General features: G+C 50.9%; 2 protein-coding genes across 4 annotated transcripts in view; both read left to right on the plus strand.

The window, feature by feature from the left end:
• Nucleotides 1–22,990, plus strand: part of ARMC6 (armadillo repeat containing 6) — a 74,661-nt gene that overhangs the window by 39,400 nt on the left and 12,271 nt on the right. The window lies entirely within an intron of this gene.
• The window catches only part of SLC25A42 (solute carrier family 25 member 42), a 48,687-nt gene that overhangs the window by 6,610 nt on the left and 19,087 nt on the right, over nucleotides 1–22,990 (plus strand). Inside the window, exon 2 of one of the 2 annotated variants that reach the window (XM_065535260.1) lies at nucleotides 12,308–12,415. The exons of the other annotated variant lie outside the window; for it this stretch is intronic. The gene's annotated coding sequence lies outside the window, so the exon portion shown is untranslated. The remainder of the gene's footprint in view (nucleotides 1–12,307; nucleotides 12,416–22,990) is intronic. 2 annotated transcript variants of the gene reach the window in all.

A 22,990-nucleotide genomic window follows, 5' to 3' on the forward strand; every position in this document is an offset into this window, starting at 1 on the left:
TACTAACCTGTCTCCCTTGGAAGGTGGAGGCATCTAGATGGTCTAAGCCAGCAAGGACCTGGACTAGTGAATGCATAACGTCTTTTTTTTTTTAATACAGGGTCTCACTTTGTTGCTCAGGCTGGAGTGCAGTGGCAAGACCACAGCTCACTGCCACCTCGAATTCCTGGGCTCAAGTGATCCTCCTGCCTCAGCCTCCCAAGTAGCTGGGACTATAGGCACGCACCACCATGCCCGGCTAACTTTTAATTTTTTTGTAGAGACAGGGTCTCTCCATCCTTCCCAGGCTGGTCTCAAACCCCTGGGTTCAAGCCATCCTCCCGCCTCAGCCTCCCAAAGTGCTGGGATTAGAGGTGTGAGCCACCGCGCCCAGCTCCACGTGTGTACGTCTTAATTTTGCTTTCTGGGCTGTGAGCTCGGTCCTGTGATTATCTCCTGTTGATACCCAGTCTCAGAAGGATGGCACAGACACACATCAGACCACCACTCAGTGATTGGAGTACCATATTGGTCAGTCTTGAGGAGAGGCTGGGGTGCTACGGTCTGATCTTCAGGGGGCCAGGGAGATTTTCAGGAAGCTCTGGGAGATCTGAAGTTAGTGAGGAATTAACCATATGGCAGAGCCAAGGGCTAGCAGAAAGCAAAATTAGGGCTGGCGCGGTGGCTCACACCTGTAATCCCAGCACTTTGGGAGGCCAAGGTGGGTGGATCACCTGAGGTCAGGAGTTCGAGACCACCCTGGCCAACATGGTGAAACCTGTCTCTACTAAAAATATAAAAATTAGCCAGTTGTGATGGCAGGCGCCTGTAATCCCAGCTACTCAGGAGGCTGAGGCAGGAGAATCACTTGAACCTGGGAGGCGGAGGTTGCAGTGAGCCGAGATTGCACCACTGCACTCCAGTGTAGGCGACAAAGCGAGAATCTGTCTCAAAAAAAAAAAAAAAAAAACAAAAAAAAACAAAACTAAAAATACAAAAATAAAGGAATGTTCTTTGACGAGCAGCCGGACAAGTCATCTAAGTTTTGTTTCACATTGTAGGAAGATTAACCTGTGGGGGGATGTTCAGCCTGGCATGGGGCGACCCAGGATGAATAAGGGTCTTCAGGTGGTGAGATGGGGCAAATGGGATCTTGCTGTGTTGCCCAGGCTGATCTCCAATTCCTGGGCTCAGACTGTCCTCCCACCCCAGCCTCCCAAAGTGCTGGCTGGGATTACAGGTGTGAGCCACCGTGCCTGGCGAATATGTACTTCAATCACCGATCATGGGGAAGCCAAGTGTCAGTGTCTTGAAAGCATGCTCAGTAGGCCAGGGCCGTGTTAAATGGGATTTGCCCCAGCCCCGTCTGATTCCTTATTAGGGAGAACGATACTTACCAACACTTGTCACCCACTTGAGTGGCACTATCCTGTGAAGATGATGACAGATGAGGAAATCAAGGAATGGGGAGGTTTATTTTTTACTTTGGATTTGTTGTTTGTTTGTTTTTTCAGAGTCTCACTGTGTTGCCCAGGCTGGAGTGCAGTGGCCTGATCTTGGCTCACTGCAGCCTCCGTCTCCCAGGCTCAAGTGATTCTCATGCCTCACCTCCTAAGTAGCTGAGATTACAGGCACCTGCCACCACGCCCAGCTAATTTTTGTATTTAGCCAGGCGTGGAGACAGGGTTTCGCCATGTTGGCCAGGCTGGTCTCAAACTCCTGGCCTCAAGTGATCTGCTGCCTCGGCCTCCCAAAATGCTGGGATTACAGGCATGAGCCACCTCACTCAGCTGAAAATTTTTTTTAGAGACAGGATCTTGTTCTGTTGCCCAGGCTGGAGTGCAGTGGTGTGATCACAGTGTATGCAGCCTCGACCTCTTGGGTTCAAGTGATCCTTCCACCTCAACCTCCCGAGTAGCTGAGACTATAAGTGTGCGCCACCATACCTGGCTAATTTGTTTATTTTATAGAGACGGGGCCTCACTGTGTCACCCAGACTGGAGTGCAGTGGTGGGATCATAGCTCACTGCAGCCTTGAACTCCCAGCCTCAAGTGGTCCTCCTGCCTCGGCCTCCTAAAGTGCTGAGATTACAGGTGTGACCCACTGTATGTGGCCTATGTGGAAGTTTAGTGACACATCCAGTGTGTCACATGCTAGACCCCATCTTCCCACAATACAGTGTGGGGTGGCAGGGAGCTTGTGCACGCTGCTGTGTGGCCATGAGGAAGAGAATGGTTGAAGGGGTGTATTCTTGCTGCTGTGGGAGGGATGGCTGAAGAGAAGGAGGATGGTACAGCAACAGGTAAAAGCACCTGTCTGCAGGTGTTATGTTTCTGCTTCCTTGCTGGGCATGGACACTGAGTGTGATGCGGACCCTTGCCTTCCAGGGATCCCCGCCTTCCAGGGACCCCCAGCCTGGTTGTGGGGAAGCAAGTGGAGAGTGGCCCCTCAAGTGCAGTAGAGAACCACAGACTGCTCAGTGCAGGGCACAGCAGTTAACTCTGGGGGCAGCGAGGCCACGACATTTAGGAGCTTTGAAGGATGCAGAGAAATTTGCCGGGATCGGAGACTGCGGCCAAAGTAAAACTTGGCATATCCAAGGAATTAATTCACTTGTCCAGCAAATAGTTGTTGAAGGCCAACCAAGTGTGGATTGCTGTGTCAGGTTCTGTGTGGTAAGAACATAGGATTTTTTTTTTTTTTTTTTTTTTTTGAGATGAGGTATTTCACTATCACCCAGGCTGGAGTGCAGTGGCATGATCTCGGCTCACTGCAACCTCTGTCTCCTAGGTTCAAGCAATTCCTCTGCCCTCACCTCCAGAATAGCTGGAATTACAGGTGTGCATCACCATGCTGGCTAATTTTTGTATTTTTAGTAGAGATGGGGTTTCACCATGTTGGCCAGGATAGTCTTGAACTCCCGACCTTAAATGATCCACCTGCCTTAGCCTCCCAAACTGCTGGGATTATCGGCGTCAGCCACTGCGCCCAGCTAATTTTTGTATTTTTGTAGAGACAGGGTTTTACCATGTTGCCCAGGCTGGTCTTGAACTCGTGGCCTCAAGTGATCCGTCCACCTTGGCCTCCCAAAGTGCTGGGATTACAGGCATGGGCCACCAGGCCCGACCAAACATAGGGCTTTTGAGGTGAGGTCAGTTACTGAAGTAGACCCTCTTGGTGGAGGGATGTGAGTACCATTCAGTACCTTGGATTGTTTTAGATCACATCTAACGGCCTTTGGTGACAGGTGTGGGTAGCACTGTCTGCAAGGACAGAGGACAGCAATTGATCATAGAATTTCCTGGATCTTTCAGGGTGTTTAACCCACAGAGACCGCAAAAGGGTCGCTGTTACCAAAGATTGTCTGAAAGGCACACAGGAGTGAATGCAGCAGGAAGAAACTCCCCATTTGTGAGGCAGTCTGTGGGGTCAGGGTTAACAGGGAGCAGCCATTATGTAAGATGTGCCCGGATCCCTTAGGCAGAGTTAATGCCTATTAACTAGAAAAGAAAACAGCCTTTATCAAAGACTGGCAGATAGGATGTTAATTGGCTTCCGTTTACGGAGAGATTACAGGATTCATTTCACGGCTGCTTATAATAAACTCCATCCACAGAGAAACTGTCACCACCCCCCAACATTTGTACAAACATTTCCTGAGTCCCAAGGGGTGGAGCTGGCAGTTGTATGGTGGTCCCCACAAGGTAACAGCATAAATGGTGGGCCTGTCTTATGGCTGGTCGGGAAGCTATGAGACAGGCTTAAGGGAATCAGGCACACGTGCATATGAGTGTGTGTGTGTAAGAGTGCATGTGAGAGTCTGAGTATGCGCGTGTGTGTGTGAGTGTATGTGTGAGCGAGTGTGTGTATGTGTGAATATGTGAGTGCACATGAGAGTGTGAGTATGCATGTATGTGTGTGTGAGTGTATGTGTGAGCAAGTGTGAGTGTATGTGTGAGTGTGTGTGTATTAGGATAACCCATGCACATGGAGCTTATAGGATGCTTTAACGGTGCTGTGGCTCACACCTGTAATCCCAGCACTTTGGGAGGCAGAGGCAGGTCAATTGCTTGAGGCCAGGAGTTTGAGACCAGCCTAGGCAGTATAGCAAGACCCCGTCTCTACTAAAAATAATTTTAAAATTAGCCGGGCATGATAGTGTACACTCATAGTCCTAACTACTCAGAGGCTAAGGTGGGAAGATCACTTGAGCCCAAAAGATGGAGGCTGCAGTGAGCTATGATCTTACCACTGCATGTCAACCTGGGTGACAGAGTGAGACCCTGTCTCGAAAAAACAAGTAGCTTGTCCTCCCCTCTCCCAAGCAACTGCCAGCTTGCTTGGAACCAGTGTTCCCATTGCTCTGGAGGTTCCGTGCCGGAGCTGGTGTGTGATCGTGAGTTATCGAAGATCCCATGCTCCAGGTTTACGTTTCCTGAATAATGCTGTTTAATAAGTCATTTCCCACATCATCCCCCCATGCCCCGCTGAGCTTTGTTTTTTGTTTGATGAACAGAAAGACTTCATGAACAGAAACAGCATGGGAAAAGATACACATATGTTATTTGGGGCTGGCCCCCCTGTGCCTGGCCGCTGGTTGTCACCCTTGTGGGGACACCTGAATCCCAGTTCAGAAAGCTCTGGCGTTCTAGGTACTCACGAAAGGTACCTAGAGTCAATGTGGCAAGGCTGGGTCTCCTAGAGCCACAGAACACTGTCATCTGTGGTTGTAAATACTGTGTGGTGCTGGGGGAGTATGAGGTACCTACCCCAGCACAGCATACGAGTCAGGACTCTGGTAGGTGCAAGTGACAGAAACCCATCCTATGCTGACTGAACCGGAAAGGGTGCTTCCTGGGCTCCATGACAGCAAAGTCTGTGTGCTTTTGGTACCACTGGCTTCCAGATCACCCTAGCCTGCAGGTATCCTCCTCCGCCTCCTGGCCTTGCTCTGCCCCCAACTCTGTGTCAACTCTGCCCAACCTCACACCCTACTGGCTTCCCCTCCCCTGAAGAAAGGGTACTTCTCCGGCCTGATGGTTCCCTTAAAAGTCCCAGGTCTCGGTCTTTGGGGGCAGCACCCTGAACCTAGGGGAGTATGAAGTCTCATTACCTGACTATGGTCACCTGGGTCATCCTGGTGTCAAGCGGAGGATCAGCCCCAATTCCTCCATAGTGACAGGGAGCAGAGCGAGTGGTTTCCCAGAATGCTGTCCTCACACTGTGAGTGTGGACCAACTATAGAGGCTTTCGTCACTGCTAAGATCATCAACAGGTATTCTCGGCCAGGCGCCATGGCTCACACCTGCAATCCCAGCACTTTGGGAGGCCGAAGCAGGTGGATACCTTGAGGTCAGGAGTTTAAGACCAGCCTGCCCAACATGGCGAAATGCTGTCTCTACTAAAAAAAAAATACAAAAATTGGCCAGATGTGGTGGTGTGTGCCTGTAATCCCAGCTACCCGGGAGGCTAAGGCACGAGAATCACTTGAACCCAGGAGGCAGAGGTTGCCGTGAGCCGAGATCATGCCACTGCACTCCAGCCTGGGCGACACAGCGAGACTCCGCCTCAAAAAACAAAACAAAACAGGTGTTCTCCACAGGTGAGAGGAAAGTGGGAAAGAGCAAGCTGAACACGTCCACCCACAAAGCCCATCCATTCAAGTCCCCTGGGAATTACAAATTGCTTGCCTGCCCCACTCCTAGACTTGGCAGAAGGGGGTGTGGCAGAGGTGTTTTGTTTGCACTGTTTAAACATTTTAAATTGAGGCATAGCTTATACAGAGTAAAGCACATAAATCCTAAGTGTATATATAGCTCAGTGAATTTTTACATATATATTCATCCTTGGAACCAGATCAAGACAGTTTTCAAGCCCGCAGCTGGCTCCTTCCTGCCCCCTCCCTGATATACCCCCGAGAGGTAACCAGTATTCTAATCTTTATCACCATAGATGTGTTTCGTACTTACATTTCTTAAAAATTGTGGTAGTCTGGGCACAATGGCTCATGTCTGTAATTCCAGCACTTTGGGAGGCAGAGGCTGGAGGATGGCTTGAGCTCAGGAGTTCAAGACCAGCCTGGGCAACATAGTAAGACCCCGTCTCTATAAAAAATTTAAAATTTAGGCCGAGCGCGGTGGCTCAAGCCTGTAATCCCAGCACTTTGGGAGGCCGAGACGGGCGGATCATGAGGTCAGGAGATCGATACCATCCTGGCTAACCCGGTGAAACCCCGTCTCTACTAAAAAATACAAAAAACTAGCTGGGCATGGTGGCGGGCGCCTGTAGTCCCAGCTACTCGGGAGGCTGAGGCAGGAGAATGGCGTGAACCCGGGAGGCGGAGCTTGCAGTGAGCCGAGATCGCGCCACTGCACTCCAGCCCGGGCGACAGAGCGAGACTCAGTCTCAAAAAAAAAAAATTTAAAATTTAGCTGGGCATGGTGGCCCACACCTGTAGCCCCAGCTACTCAGGAGGCTGAGGTAGGGGGATCATTTGAGCCAGAGAGTTGGAGGCTGCAGTGAGCCACGATCGTGCCACTGCACTCCAGCCTGGGTGGCAGAGCATGACCCTATCTCAAAAATAAATAAATAAATAAATATGTGGTAAACTACACAGTACTTAAAAATGACATTTTTAATTGTTCAGTTCAGTGGCATTAAGTACATTCGCACTGTTGTGCAACCATCATCACCATCCGTCTCCACAACTCTTCCATCTTACAAAACTGAAACTGTCCCTATTAAACAGTAACTCTCTGTTCCCCCGCTCCCAGCCCCTGGCACCTGCCATTCTGCTTTCTGTCTCTATGAATGTGATGACTCTAGGTACCTCGTATAAGTGGATTCGTACAGTATTTGTCCTTTTGTGACTGGCTCATTTCACTCAGCATGACATCCCCAGGGTCCATCCGTGTGGCGGCAGGTATCAACATTTGGATGTGTACAAAACATTTTGTTTACTGAGCTTAACTGTTACACAGACAGAATCATTCAGTATGCAGCTGGGCACAATGGCTCAACCTGTAATCCCAGCACTTTGGGAGGCCGAGGTGGGCAGATCACCTGAGGCCAGGAGTTCGAGACCAGCCTGGCCAACATGGTGAAACCCCATCTTTACTAAATACAAAAAATTAGCTGGGTGTGGTGGTGCACGCCTGTAATCCCAGCTACTCGGGAGGCTGAGACATGAGAATCGCCTGAACCCGGGAGGTGGAGGTTGCAGTGAGCTAAGATCGCACCATTGCACTCCAGCCTGGGCAACAGAGTGAGACTCCGACTCAAAAAAAAGAATCATTCAGTATGCAACCTTTTGTGCCTGGCTTCTGCCTCTTCACTGGTGTGTGTGTGAGATCCATCTGCGTTGTCATGTGTAGCAGCAGTTTGGTGTGTTACATAGTGTCTTATCATGGGATATACCACATCCGTGTTCCCATTCTCCTGTGGGCGGTCTTTGGGGTTGTGTCCATAAAGTGTGCTCATCATTGCCATGATATGCTGCTGGGCAGGTCATCAGAGCTCCCAGGGCTGTATATGGGGAGACTGGAGGGAGAGGCCTCTATGGCTGGTGTGGCTTGTAGGAATCTTGGCTGCACTGGGCAGAAGCAGGGGTCTGAAGGCAGGAGACCCAGCCGGCATTGGGCAGTGGTGGTACTTTTTGTCTTCCTACAAGCACAGCCTGCAAAGGCCCACTTGCATTCAGCATGAACGTGCACGTGCCTGACACAGCCTCAGCCTGTTTGTTTCCCTGGTCAGCCTGAGCTCACTCCAGCCTTGGGTTCTTCCTTCTTGCTGTTCTCCCTCCCTGGTGTACTCCTTCCCTTCCAGATCCCAGGACAGACTCCTTTCCCCCACCCCATGTCCCTCCTCCCACACAGACTGTGCACATGGTCATCCCTGTGTGGGTCATTTGCAGTACCGACTGAGCCCGTGAAGGTGTGCCTCCACAGAGCATGTACGCAGCAAGCATGCAATGCACGTACACAAAGGGAGTGACATACGAATGTCCAGCAGCTAATCTGATTCCAAGTAACCCAGTAGGAAGGGAAAGATCTGTAAGAAAAGGGAGACCCAAGGTCATGAACATTGCCTGAGTCAGCCCAGGGTGTACCCAGGCTCCTACCACCATGTTATCCTGCCAGAGCAGAGAAGGGCCTCCCAGGGTCGGTGGGAACCTGGGCAGGTTTTTGTATGTGTGTCAAAATGCACATAACTTAAAAGTTACCATTGTGACCTTTTTTTTTTTTTTTTTTTTTTTTTTTTTTGATGAAGTCTTGCTCTTGTCCCCCAGGCTGGAGTGCAATAGTGCAATCTCGGCTCATTGTGAGCCTTTTAAAGTGAACAGTTCAGGGGTATATAGTACAATCACAGCGCTGTGCAACCACTGCCTTCATCTGATTTCAGAACTTTTTTTTTATTATTTATTTTTTTTAGACAGAGTCTTGCTGTGTTGCCCAGGCTGGAGTGCAATGGCACGATCTTGGCTCACTGCAACCTCTACCTCCCAGGTTCAAGCGATTCTCCTGCCTCAGCCTCCTGAGTAGCTGGGATTACAGGCACGCGCCATCACACCCAGCTAATTTTTGTATTTTTAGTAGACAGGGTCTCACCATGTTAGCCAGGGTGGTCTTGAACTCATGACTTCAAGTGATCTGCCTGCCTCAGCCTCCCAAATTGCTGGGATTATAGTGCGAGCCACCACACCTGGCCAATTTCAGAACATTTTAATCATCCCCAAAAGGAAATCCCATCCCCATCAGCAGTCACTCCCCATTCCACAGCTCCCATCTCCTAGCAACCACCCATCTGGTTTCTGTCTCCATGGATTTGCCTGTTCTGGGCATTTCGTATCAATGGAACCTCACACTATGTGGCCTTTTGTGTCTGGCTTCTCTACTCAGTATTGTGTTTTTGAGGTTCATCTATGTTGTAGCATGGATCAGTGCTTCATTCCTTTTTATGGCTGACTAGTACTCCCTTGTGTGAACATTTAGTCTGTCCATTCATCTGTTGACGAGCAGTTGGGTCGCTTCCACTTTTTGGCTGTTGTGAATCTTACTGCTAGGAGCATTCATGTACAAGTTTCATTGTTGTTGATATTGTTTCTATTGTGTTGGGGTCTCACTATGTTGCCCAGGCTGGTCTTGAACTCCTAGCCTCAAGCATCCTCCTGCTTTAGCCTCCCAAAGTGCTGGGATTATGGGTGTGAGCCACCATGACCAGCCCCATGCACAAGTTTTGTGTGGACCCTTTGGTTCTGTGCCTGGGAGTTGAATTGCTGGGCCACAGTGCTATCTCCCTATGTAACTTGTGAAGGAACCTCCAGGCTGATTTCCACAATGGCTGCCCCATCTAACATTCCCAGCATACAAGGACACCAGTTTCTCCACTTGCTCACCTGGCAGGTTTTAGCCAGATGCTTGGCAGGATGGGAGTCAGGAGGAGAAGGCGTGTTCCGCATGTGTAGGCTTGCCGGCCAGCGCTGGGGTGGGATGGTGAGACCAGCTCTCAGATGAGGAGGCCGAGGTCCTGGGAGCTGGTACACCTGCCTGAGGTTGCTCATCTGGTGAAGAGCAGAGTGAGCTTGAACCTGTGACCCTGCCTTCACAGGGGAAGTTCACAAAGGGAAATGCTTCCTCAGCAGGTGACTGAGGGCGAAGGGTCACTGCTTGTGCCCCAGCAGTGACATTTTAGGGATAAGGACAGCGCCACTCCCCACCCATTGGATCTATGAGTAAGGAGACAGAAAAGAAAGGAAGCAAGGGGAGGGGCCCTCACCCAGAAGGACAGCATCCTGTTCCTTCATTTGGACCAGGGTCAGGGACTCAGGGTTCTGCTGATGAAAGAGGTCCCTCCCAAACCAGGCGCAGTGGCTCACAGCAGTAATCCCAACACTTTGGGAGGCTGAGGTGGGAGGATCACTTGAGGCCAGGAGTTCGAGACTAGCCTGGGCAACATAGCAAGACCTCATCTCTACAAAAAAACTAAGAAATTAAGGCTGGGCGTGGTGGTGCATGCCTGTAATCCCAGCACTTTGGGAGGTCAAGGTGAGCAGATCGCATGAGCTTAGTTTGAGACCACCCTGGGGTACATGGTGAAACCCCGTCTCTATGAAAAATACAAAAATTAGCTGGGCTTGGTGGTAGACATCAGTGGTCCCAGCTACTCGGGAAGCTAAGGCAGGAGGGTCTCTTGAGCCCAGGAGATCAAAGCTGCAGTGACCTGAGATTGCGCTACTGCACTCCAGCCTGGGCAACAGAGAGAGACCCTATTTTAAAAAAAAAAAAAAAAAGGCCGGGCGCGGTGGCTCAAGCCTGTAATCCCAGCACTTTGGGAGGCCGAGACGGGCGGATCACGAGGTCAGGAGATCGAGACCATCCTGGCTAACACAGTGAAACCCCGTCTCTACTAAAAATACAAAAACTTAGCCGGGCGAGGTGGCAGGCGCCTGTAGTCCCAGCTACTCGGGAGGCTGAGGCAGGAGAATGGCGTAAACCCGGGAGGCGGAGCTTGCAGTGAGCTGAGATCCGGCCACTGCACTCCAGCCTGGGTGACAGAGCGAGACTCTGTCTCAAAAAAAAAAAAAAAATTAAAAATTAAAAAAAAAAAAAAAAGGAGGGAGGGAGGGAAATTGACCAGGCATGGTGGTGCACATGTGTAGTCCCAGCTACTCAGGAAGTTGAGGCAAGAGTTTGAGGAATCCCTTGAGTCCAGGAGTTTGAAGTTACAATGAGCTGATTATGCCATTGCACTCCTACCGGGGTGACAGAGCGAGACCCTGAAAAGAAAAGAGAGAGAGAGAGAGAAGAAAGAGAAGAAAGGAGGGAGGGAGGGAGGAAGGGAGGAACGGAGGAAGGGAGAAATGCTGTCCCCGCAGACTTGTCATTGGGGCACATTTCTGCCAAGTGGCCCCGGGGGTGACTTTCCAGCACTGGACCTATAAGGAACCACAGGGACAACCAGTATGACCAGTCTGGCAGGGGGTGATGACAAGAGGAAGTGACACCCCAACAACAGAACCTGGAAACAAGCTGTTTCCAGTGCCAGTTGGCCGGTCTGTTTTTAAATAAACGGAAGCATATTTCATGTTTTTTCCTTATAGTGTCCCTGGCAGTGTCATGGGACACTCAGGTGGTACCAGTAATTCTGACAACCTCTTCTCGCTTGGGAAGCCAAGGTGGGGGCTGATGGGTGTAAACCACCTGTCCCTTATAGTGACAAAGAGGAGAATGCCACTGAGGGTGGGGGTCATGGGAACCAGGGCTTCCTCCCACAACCCATCCAAGCCTCCCTGTCCCAGGAAATGACCTCACCACCTCCAGGTCTCAGGCAGAACCTGGATAGGCTCCTGAGGCGTCTGCCACCTCCCTCCACCAAAGCCTACCATCCAGGCCCCATGCTGTCACCTGAGTGGTCCCGTGGTATCCTCTGGCTTCCCTGTCTCACTGTCCTTTTCGCTCCTTTAGCTGAGTGACCTCTGTCCTGGAGACCCACTCCCTCCTTCACTAGCCCCATGGCATTTTGTGACTGGAATGTGGCTCTGCCATGCCTTGGACACTGCCCCTCAGGGAGGTCGACCTGATCACCTGGTCGCTGGTTGCAAGTCTGGGTACACATTGCCATGGGAGTGATCAGCCTCCTGGGACCACTCCCACCAGGGCTGGCAGCTCTAGTGACTGCTTATTTGACGTCAGCCTGACGTCCACCTCCTGTCACTCCCCTGGCCACTAGGCCAGTTGGTCCTCTTCCCTTGTGACAGCCTGTGTCCACTTCCTGTTGCCGCTGTAACCACCACAGACGTGGAGGCGTAAAGCAACACGTTTGTCATCTTTAGGTTCTGGACATCAGGAGTCTAAACTGGGAGTGCAGGGCTGGTTTTCTTCTGGAGGCTCAAGAAGAGAATCTGTGTCTTTGCCTTTCCCAGCTTCTATCCCCTGGGTCCTCTCCCTCCAACTCTAAAGCCAGCAGTGGAGCACACTCACATCTCCAACTCTCCTGCCTCTATCTTTGTTCTTTCTGGTCCTTTTCCTTTTCCTTTCCTTTCCTGACAGAGTCTTGCTCCATCACCCAGGCTGGAGTGCAGTGGTGCAACCTCCACCTCCCAGGTTCAGGCAATTCTCATGCCTCAGCCACCCAAGTAGCTGGGGCTACAGGAATGTGCCACCACACCCAGCTAATTTTTGTATTTTTTGAAAGAGACAGGGTTTTGCCATGCCGACCAGGCTGGTCTCGATGCCTGACCTCAACTGATCCACCTTCGTTGGCCTCCCAAAATGCTGGAATTATAGGCATGAGCCACTGATCTTGGCCTTTTCTTTTTTTTTTTTTGAGACAAAGTCTTGCTGCGTCGCCCAGGCTGGGGTTCGGTGGTGTGACCACACCTCACTGCAGCCTCCAACTCCTGGGCTCAAGCCATCCTCCCATCTTGGCCTCCTACAGGTATGTGCCACCACGCCCAGCTAATATTTGTTGTTGTTGTTGTTGAGATGGAGTCTCCCTCTGTCACCCAGGCTAGAGGGTAGTGGGGCGATCTCGGCTCACTTGGTGCCACCACACCAAGCTAATTTTTTTTTGTATTTTTAGTAGAGGTGAGGTTTCACCAATTGGCCAGGCTGGTCATGAACTCTTGACCTCAGGTGATCCACCTGCCTCAGCCTCCCAAAGTGCTGGTATTATAGGCGTGAGCCACTGCACTTGGCCACACCCAGCTAATTTTTAAATTTCTTGTACAAATGGGGTCTCACTGTGTTACCCAGGCTGGTCTCATCTGGCCCTCAAGCGATCTTCCCACCTCCCAAAGTGCTGAGATTACAAGGTGTGAGCCACTGCACCTGGCCTCTCCTGCATCCCGCTCATCGGGACCCTGGTGATTACACTGGGGCCATCCAGATAATCCAGGACAGTCTCCCCCATCTCAAGACCCTTAACTTCATCACATCTAAAAAGTCCCTTTTGTCATGTAAGATCACATATTCTTGGTGTCTAGGGTTTAGGATACAGACATCTTTGAGTGCCATCACTGAGCCCAATGCAGCCCATTATGGTGGTCCTTAAGGTTCCCCTTTCCAGGGAAGTCATCCCAAATGTCAGGACAAGAGGGTTTCAGGACCTCCAGCCTCGGCTTTCTGGCCTCCTGCCCCCGCCCTGCCCAGCAGCATCATTCAACCTTTTCTGGGGCTCCTCTTACCTCAAGGGCGAAGGCGTGAATTGGCAAACCCTTGGCACTCACTGCACAGGCACCAAGCCAGGCCAGCACAGTGAACGAGTGTTGTGGAGGGAAGTCACAGGAGCAGTGAGGATGCAGAGCAGAGGTACAACCTGAGCAAGGGGCAGAGAGCCCCAGAAAAAGTGAAAGGGTACCTCACTCCTGCATACTCCACTGCCCCAGCATGCACCTCCCCGTCCCTGCACACACCATCCTGGACCCAACTGCCTCTAAATGCATCTCCAGGCCCTGCACACACCTGCCTGCACCCTACCACCCCAGCATGCCCCTGCAGGCACCTCCAGGGCCCTGCACACACCTGCCCGCACCCTACCACCCCAGCATGCCCCTGCAGGCACCTCCAGTGCCCTGCACACACCTGCCCGCACCCTACCACCCCAGCATGCCCCTGCAGGCACCTCCAGGGCCCTGCACACACCTGCCTACACCCCACCACCGCAGCATGCCCGGACTCTGCACATACCTGCCCGCACCCCACCACCACAGCATGCCCCTGCGGGCACCTCCAGGGTGCTGCACACACAATCTCCCACCCCGTATCCACCACAGGCCCCGCCTCCCCTCTACATCTGCATAGTCAGGATTGGGGCCCATAGGTAGAGGTCAGTGTCTCCAGCCACCTGAGTTCGGCGCAACCTCTTCATCCAGTGAAATCTCCACCCACCCTCCCTCCCCAAACCCACTTCTTTGCCTATGGCGGTGGATGTATAGCATCACATCCCCAGAGGGTAATGGAGCATTTGGGTTTAATGGACAGTGCAAAGTGAATATCCACAAGGCCACACAGACAGGAATCAATGACTGCAAAAATAAATGGGGGAGGAGAGAGAGCCGTCCCTGTGGAATAATTCCAAGTCCTATCCATCGGTGCTTCTCCTTCCTGGAGGTGGAGCTTAACCCGTCCCCATCCCATCAGACTGGGCTGCTTCCAAAGAGTAGAGTAAGGAATGGGGAATACCCACTTAACAGAGGCCCTAGCTGAACCCACCTTACCCAAGAGGTCCAGGTGTGGGTCACCTGGGGTAAGTTGCCCTCCTCGCCCCCAGAACTGGCTGTTCCTTTAGGTTAAGCAAAGTCTTGAGTAAGGGCACATGGCAGGGCAAGGTGGTTCACACACATCCCAACTACTGGGGAGGTGAGGTAAGGCAGGAGGATTACTTGAGCCCAGGTGTTCCAGACCAGCCTGGGCAACATAGCAAGACCCCATCTCAAAAAAAAAAAAAAAAAAAAGGAGGGGGTACATGGTCCTCTAGAGGGCTTGATGAAATGATGTTGAGACTCACCTTGGTGGCTGTGGGCTGCCTAGGGGCCAGACTCCATGGAGAAGGACCCAGCTGTGGCTTTCAGGTCCTGCACTGGGGCCTGAGTCCCTCTGTCCTTGAAGTTGGCCAAACTTCCCTGAGTTTCATCTGCAGAGAAGGGAAACAGCACCTCACCATGAGGGGTAAAGAGGAACCACGGTGCCCCCAGTCATTAGCGGCAGTGATTGTCACCATTGTCTTCAGCCCAGCTAGGCACCACTAGCTAGGCTGTGGCCTCAGGTAAGCACCCAGACTGCCTCAGCTTCCCCAGCTGTGAAGCTGAACTGAGACTCCTCAGTTAAGGCTGGGAGGATTCCAAAGCACAGGGGCAAAGGGATCTCAGAACAACAGCCACTTTTTTTCTTTTTTTGAGGAGTCTTGTTCTGTTGCCTAGGCTGGAGTGCAGTGCCGCGATCTCAGCTCACTGCAACCTCCGCTTCCCGGGTTCAAGCTCTTCTGCCTCAGCCTCCCAAGTAGCTGGGATTACAGGTGCCCACCACATGCCCACCTAATTTTTGTATTTTTAGTAGAAATGGGCTTTTGCCATTTTGCCCAAGCTGGTCTCGAACTTCAGGTGAGGCCTGCCTCGGCCTCCCAAAGTGTTAGGATTACAGGTATGAGCCACTACACCCGGCCAGTAGCCACTATTGTGTTGTGTGGGTGCCTGTGTCTTCACCCCATTCTCACCCCCACATGCAGAGGTAGAAACAGGCCCTGGAGGAAGGAAAGCCTTTGCCTGAGCATGGCCCCAGAAACCCTGTTCCCAGAAAAGGAGAGGAGAAGGGAGGGAGCCAGCCAAGGTCAATGTACACTCTGCTGAGAAGGACAATTGGGTTCCGTGAAAACCGGGGCTGCCAGTGCCCTACGCTGCCCCTCTGCACTGAGCCCCTGGGTGTAGCCACGCTGGATCAGAGGCACCCTCCACAGTGCCCCTTGGGATCATGTGCCCTGAAGGGCCTGGACCAAGAGGAGCCAGATCAACAGGCCAGTCCTTCTATAGCCACAGACACCCAATGTGTTTCCCAGACTTGGCATGCCCTAGAAGCTGCTGGTTTTCTCCAGGCTTTCTTTGTTTTAGCACTTTATTTATTTATTTATGAGGGAGTCTTGCTCTGTCACCCAGGCTGGAGTACAGTGGCACGATCATGGCTCACTGCAACCTCTGCCTCCCGGGTTCAAGTGATTCTCCTGCCTCAGCCTCTTGAGTAGCTGGGACTATAGGTGAGCACCACTACACCTGGCTAATTTTTGTATTTTTAATAGAAACGGGGTTTCACCATGTTGCCCAGGCTGATCTCGAATTCCTGACCTCAGGTGATCCACCTGCCTCGGCATCCCAAAGTGCTGGGATTACAGGCGTGAGCCACTGCACCCAGTCCAGAGAAATGATTAAGTGTCTTGTGGGGGCCGGGCGCGGTGGCTCAAGCCTGTAATCCCAGCACTTTGGGAGGCCGAGACGGGCGGATCACGAGGTCAGAAGATCGAGACCATCCTGGCTAACACGGTGAAACCCCGTCTCTACTAAAAAATACAAAAAACTAGCCGGGCGAGGTGGCGGGCGCCTGTAGTCCCAGCTACTCGGGAGGCTGAGACAGGAGAATGGCGTAAACCCGAGAGGCGGAGCTTGCAGTGAGCCGAGATCGCAGCCACTGCACTCCAGCCTGGGTGACAGAGCCAGACTCCGTCTCAAAAAAAAAAAAAAAAAAAAAAAAAAAAAAAAAAAAAAAAAAAAAAAGTGTCTTGTGGGAAGATGCTCAGAGACCACGCAAACACCGTTTCGCATCCTGTTTTCACCCACTCATTGTAGCATCTGCCCATGGTTTTATTTTCTTTAAGCTGGTCCATTTTTTTTGAAATAACATTTTTAAATTATATATATATTTTTTTTTTTCTTTTTTTTTTTTAGATGGAGTCTCGCTCTGTCCCCCTGGCTGGAGTGCAGTGGCGTAATCTCGGCTCACTGCAAGCTCCGCCTCCGGGGATCACGCCATTCTCCTGCCTCAGCCTCCTGAGTAGCTGGGACTACAGGCACCCGCCACCGCGCCCGGCTAATGTTTTGTATTTTTAGTAGAGACAGGGTTTCACCATGGTCTCGATCTCCTGACCTTGTGATCCGCCCGCCTCGGCCTCCCAAAGTGCTGGGATTATAGGCGTGAGCCACTGCGCCCGGCCTAAATTGTTTATATTTAACATGTACAACATGTTGTGTGGTTTTAGGGGGTTTTATTTTTATTTTTTTATTTTTTGAGACATGGTCTTGCTCTTTCACCCAGGCTGGACTGCAGTGGTGCGATCTCAGCTCACTGCAGCCTCAGCTTGGTTTCAGATGATCCTCCTGCCTCAGGCTCCCGAGTAGCTGGGACTACAGGTACATGCCACCACACCTGGCTAATTTTTGTATTTTTTGTAGAGATGGTGTTTTGCCATGTTGCCCAGGCTGGACAATGTGTTGTTCTAATATATTTACTTTGATATATAGTGAATTGATTACTACAGTCAAACAAACTACAAACTAATATAAAAATCATCTCATATACTTACCGTGTGTAGGGGGGCAGTGGGTGGGGAGGTTGAGGTTATCAGTAATTGATACAGTGTTATTAACTATAGTCCTCATATGTCCATTAGATCTCTAGCATACTTGCCTTGCATAACTATAATTCTGTTCTGTTTGATCTACAATCTTCCCATTTCCCCCTGCTCCTGGTAACTGCCATTTTACTCTATTCCTATGTATTTGATTTTTTTTTTTCTAATTCCACATATAAGTGAGATCATGCAGCATCGTCTTTCTGTGCCTGGCTTATTCGGTTATTCATGTATCTTCTAAATTAATCTGAATTGTCACAGATGTCAGGATCTCTTTTTTGTGTGTTTGTGACACAGTCTCGCTCTGTCACCTAGGCTGGAGTGCAGTGGCATGATCTCAGCTCACAGCAACCTGCACCTCCCAGGTTCAAGCAATTCTCCTGCCTCAGCCTCCCGAGTAGCTGGGATTACAGACACACACCACCACACCCAGCTGATTTTTGCATTTTTAGTAGAGACAGGGTTTCACCATGTTGGCCAGGCTGGTCTTGAACTTCTGACCTCAAATGATCCACCCATTTCGGCCTCCCAAAGTGCTGGGATTACAGGTGTGAACCACCGTGCCCGGCTGTCCCCATGGTTCTTGATGGCAATAATTAATACTGGCCTTTGCCTAATGGTGTTTTCTATTTCCGTCATTCCATCTGCATTTGTTAATTGAAATGCAACTGTAAGGAAGTGCTGTCTCTTCTCCCCCCATTTACTGAGCTACTTGGAAGAACAAAGACCATCCAAATGAGAGCAGCACAGGCTGCTTATTCAGAGTTTGCAAGGGAGTCAGCCAAAGCTCTAAGGCAGGCAGGGGAGAGGGAGAGCTGTGGAGTGGAAAAGGGCAGGCTCAAGTGAGCCCACAGGAAGCTGTCGGTCTGGGGAAGCTAGGGGCAGCCAGCTAACAGCGGATGTCCTGTGGGGTTACTTAGGGAAGCACAGTTGGCTTTCTCTGGTTGGTCCTGAGTTGGAAGTGGGGGCCAATGTTAGAGAAGCTGCAATCATTGACCAGGTCCTGAGCATTGCTGCAGAGGTTGGTAGTTGGTTTCCAGAGCTGGTTACTGCACAGGTTTTGGGCCACAGTTTTGTTGCCATGTATGGACTGGCCATTGTCCTGCACCTCTTCTGCCTCTTACCAGGAGTTTCTAAGGAAAGGTTCCAGACTCCACCCCAGCCCTGCATATAAATCTGATCTTCAAGTTTTTCTTTTGTTTCTTTTTTTTGAGACAAAGTCTCACTCTGTCACCCAGGCTGAAGTGCAGTGGCACAATCTCGGCTCACCACAACCTCCGCTTCCTGGGTTCAAGCAATCCCTCCTGAGTAGCTGGGATTATAGGCATGTGCCACTACGTCCAACTAATTTTTTTTTTTTTTTTTGTATTTTTTAGTAGAGACGGGGTTTCACCATGTTAGCCAAGATGGTCTTCATGTCCTCACCTTGTGATCCCCCTGTTTTGGCCTCCCAAAGTGCTCGGATTACAGATGTGAGCCACTGCGTCTGGTCTTTTCTTTTTGTTTTGCTTTTTGAGACAGCGTTTCTTTCTGATGCCCAGGATGGAGTGCATTGGCACGATCTCGGCTCACTGTAACCTCTGCCTCCCGGGTTCAAGCGATTCTCCTGCCTCGGCCTCCCAAGTAGCTGGGACTAAGGCATGCACCACCACACTTGACTAATTTTTGTATTTTTAGTAGAGACGGGGTTTTGCCATGTTGCCCAAGCTGGTCTCAAACTCCTGGCCTCAAGTGATCTGCCCACCTTGGCCCAAAGTGGTGGGATTATAGGCATGAGCCACTGCACCTGGCCAGTGATCCTCAACTTTGATTCAAACGGGCACCTGTTCTTTCTGTACTTCCTGAAACAAAGCGTGGTAACACCCTTTAGAGAGAGCTCAACTTATACTCTGAATTTGACAAATGTGCAGTTGAACTTTAAAACAGATTCCAGGGCTGGGCGCGAGGCCTCAAGCTTATAATCTCAGCACTTTGGGAGGCTGAGGAGGGCGGATCACGAGGTCAGGAGTTTGAGACCAGCCTGACCAATGTGGTAAATCCCCATCTCTAGTAAAAATACAAAAAAGTTAGGCAGGCATGGTAATGCGTGCCTGTAATCCCAGCTACTCAGGAGGCTGAGGCAGGAGAGAATCGCTTGAACCTGGGAGGTGGAGGTTGCAGTGAGCTAAGATCACAGCAGCGCACTCTAGCCTGGGTGACAGAGCAAGACTCCATCTCAAAAAAAAATTAATAATAATAAATTTTATATATATATATATATATATATATATATATAATTTAAAAAAAAAAGATTCCAGGCAGTCGGGTGTGGTAGCTCATGCCTGTAATCCCAGCACTTTGAGAGGCTGAGGCAGGTGGATCACCTGAGGTTAGGAGTTCGAGACCAGCCTGCCCAACATGGTGAAACCCCGTCTTTACAAAAAAAATGCAAAAATTAGCTGCACATGGCGGCACACACCTGCAATCCCGGCTACTTGTGAGGCCGAGGCAGGAGAATCACTTGAACCTGGGAGGCAGAGCTTGCAGTGAGCCGAGATCACACCACTGCACTCCAGCCTGGGTGACAGAGCGAGACTATGTCTCAAAAAACAAAACAAAACAAAACAAAAAACCACTCTAAACTCTTAACAAATGAGCTGAGAAGAATAAGGCATTTCAGCAGGAATGTCTGTTCCACTGGGGGTCCCTGGAGGGAGAGCAAGAGTCTGCCTTCTAAGCTTTCCTTGGGCTCTTTCCAAAGATTGCTTTCTTAGGCACAAACTTTGACAAGTGGCCAATCTAGTGTCCTATCCCCCCTTGGCCTGCAGATCCTATTTTATATAAATAATCTTTTTTTTTTTTTTTTTTTTTTGAGATGGAGTCTTGCTCTGTTGCCCAGACTGGAGTGCAGTAGCGCAATCTTGGCTCACTGCAAGCTCCGCCTTCCGGGTTCACGCCATTCTCTTGCCTCAGCCTCCCCAGTAGCTGGGATTACAGGCATCCACCAACACACCCGGCTAATTTTTTGTATTTTTAGTAGAGACGGGGTTTCACCATGTTAGCCAGGATGGTCTCGATCTCCGGACCTCGTGATCCGCCCGCCTCGGCCTCCCAAAGTGCTGGGATTACAGGCGTGAGCCACTGCGCCTGGCTATAAATAATCTTTGAACTTGTGAGTGACTTACATTTTGAGAAGGCCAAGTTTGGGTTTTGAAGCAAAACCAAGCGTGTCTGTCCCCCAACCGCCCCAAATGATGCCTAGGAAGTCCCGTGTCAGTTTCACCTCTTCTTGAAAGTCATAGCCAGGTGTCTGCTTGCTTATTAAGGGGCAAAGGTGCCACCCCAAGTGGCCGCTCCGTGCAGGGGAGGAAAATATTTTTTTCTCACCCATCTTAGGTTCATGGCTGAGGCCCCTGTAACAAAAGGCAGATTAACAAGATAAAAGCAGACAAATTTATTTAATACAAGTTTTACGTGACTTGGGAGCCTTTATACGGAAACAAAGACCTCCCCCTAAAACAGGTAAACCTGAGTATGTTTATGTTAGATTTGATGAAGATTAGAGTCATGGGCAAGTCTAACTGAAGGGCAAAAGGGTCTGATCTGTCTGGGCACAGTGGCAAACACCTGTAATCCCAGCATTTTGGGAGGCCAAGGCAGGAGGATCACTTGAGCCCAGGAGTTCAAGACCAGCCTGGGTGAGACCCCCCACTTCAAAAAAAAAAAAAAAAAGGCTTCTGATTTAATGGTAATAACCTTGGGGGAACTTAGCAAGACCTGTTTGTTCAGGTTCTTCTTGGCATCTCTGCATCTTCTGCTCCCTCCTCCAGATATACGGGAGGCACTCTCCACCTGAGAGTCTCATGACCTGCTTCTGGGGAGAAGGGAAAGGGAACAGTGCTTCCTGCTTCTGTTTTCTCAAAGGCTGAGGTCGTATTTTAGGCTATCATGTCTCGAAACCCATCCCTTGTTCTCACTGTGGTCCCCAGGGTCCAGGATGTCACATGGCTTTTCCCTTTGCCTTCCTGAGCTGCAGCAAACACGGCTTACTCCTGACCACAGGCAGCATCCTTCTGCTGTGACGAAAGACAAAAGCGTGACTCTTGGGCCCGTTTCTGCTGAAATCCTCAGGGACCTCTTCCCCCAGATCTGCGGTCTGCCCTACCCAGTTCTAGAATTCACTTAATGGTTGTCTTTTCTAACTTAAATTCATCTAAAGGTAGTTTGGGCCAGGCGCAGTGGCTCACGCCTGTAATCCCAGCACTTTAGGAGGCCAACACAAGTGGATCACCTCTCGAGGTAAGGAGTCTGAGACCAGCCTGGCCAACATGGTGAAACCCTGTCTCTACTAAAAATACAAAAAAATAACCAGGTGTGGTGGTGCGTGCCTGTGATCCCAGCTAATCGGGAGGCTGAGGTAGGAGAATTGCCTGAACCCAAGAGGTGGAGGTTGCAGTGAGCCAAGATTGCACCACTGCACTCCAGCCTGGGCAACAAGCACGAAACTCTGTCTCAAAAATAAAAATAAAAATAAAAATAAAATAAAATAAAAGTTTGTATCACTGCCTTAAAAATAAATTCAATATTACTGCAAAATGGAAGGTGATGGGAAAAAACAAACTAAGTACAGTGGAAACACAAGAATGTTATGGCCAGGTGCGGTGGCTCCCACCTGGACTCCCAGCGCTTTGGGAGGCTGAGGCAGGAGGATCACTTGAGCCCAGGAGTTCAAGACCAGCCTGGGCAACATAAGGAGACCCTGTCTCTACAGAAAATGAAAAACTTAGCCAGGTGTGGTGGCATGAGCCTATAATTCCAGCTATTCAGGAGGCTGAGGTGGGAGGATCGCTTGAGCTCAGGAGGTCGCGGCTACAGTGAGCTATGATTGTGCCACTGCACTCAAGCCTGGGCAACAGAGCAAGACCCTGACTATAAAACAGCAACAACAACAAAGAGAATGTCATGAAAACCTGTGTCTCTGATGGTTGCAGGCATTAGTGCCCTGGGGCCCTCTTCCTGTTGAGACGGGGAGGGTGGTGGGTGCTGGTGGTGCCGCGACTGTCTCCTTGACCTCATCAAGGGATGAGGACGCAGCTGGAACAGAAGCAGGCCGTTCTTGTGCTGTGGGATCACGCACCGGCTGTGGTGGCCTACCGTGCTCCAGGCCTCATCCTCAGCCCTCCCTTCTGTGTCTGTGTCTCCTACTCTGTCTCTTACAAGGACACCAGTCATTGCACTTAGGGCCCACCTTAACCCTCATCTAGAGATCTTGCCTTGTGATTATCACATCTGCACAGACCCTTTTTCGTAAAAGTGTCACATTCACAGGTTCTGGGGGCAGGATGTATCTTTCAGGGGCCATGGTTCCGCCCCCTCCAGGTCCTCCAGGTACGTCCCCCAGCCCCAGCTGCCCTCAGTGCTCTGTCACCTGCAGGGCCCAGCACACTTGTGTAGTTCCGGCCAGGTTGCACAGTGACTTTGTCTATGTCTATGGGTGCCATTCGAGGCTGAGCCCTGGCCCTGGGCAGGTGATCCAGCGAAGGATGGTACCAGGGGCACTGTAGGCAGCCCTGGCTGGTGGCTCTTCTTGTTCACAGAGGCTGGGCAGGTGCAGCCAAGGGAGGGTCTGAGGCTGCAATGCCCTCCTGGGGAGACTGTTCCTCACAGGACTGTGACCTCCTGAGGAGCTCAGAGCAAGAGCCCACAGGAGGGCGGGAGGGACCCCCTTCGGCCAGGACCCAGGCCTTGGGCACCTCACCCACTGTTGGGGGATGGCAAATGGCTGAATCCTTTCTGGGGAAGGTGACTTTGCAGAATGTGTCCAGGCTGCCTGACCCAGCACCTCAATTCTAGGAATCGAGGAGTAGAGAGGCTGTGCTGTTCTCACCTGAGCACCCAAGTGCAAGCACAGCCCCCAGG

This window comes from Macaca fascicularis, chromosome 19, assembly GCF_037993035.2.
Source record: "Macaca fascicularis isolate 582-1 chromosome 19, T2T-MFA8v1.1".
Taxonomy (NCBI): Eukaryota; Metazoa; Chordata; class Mammalia; order Primates; family Cercopithecidae; genus Macaca; species Macaca fascicularis.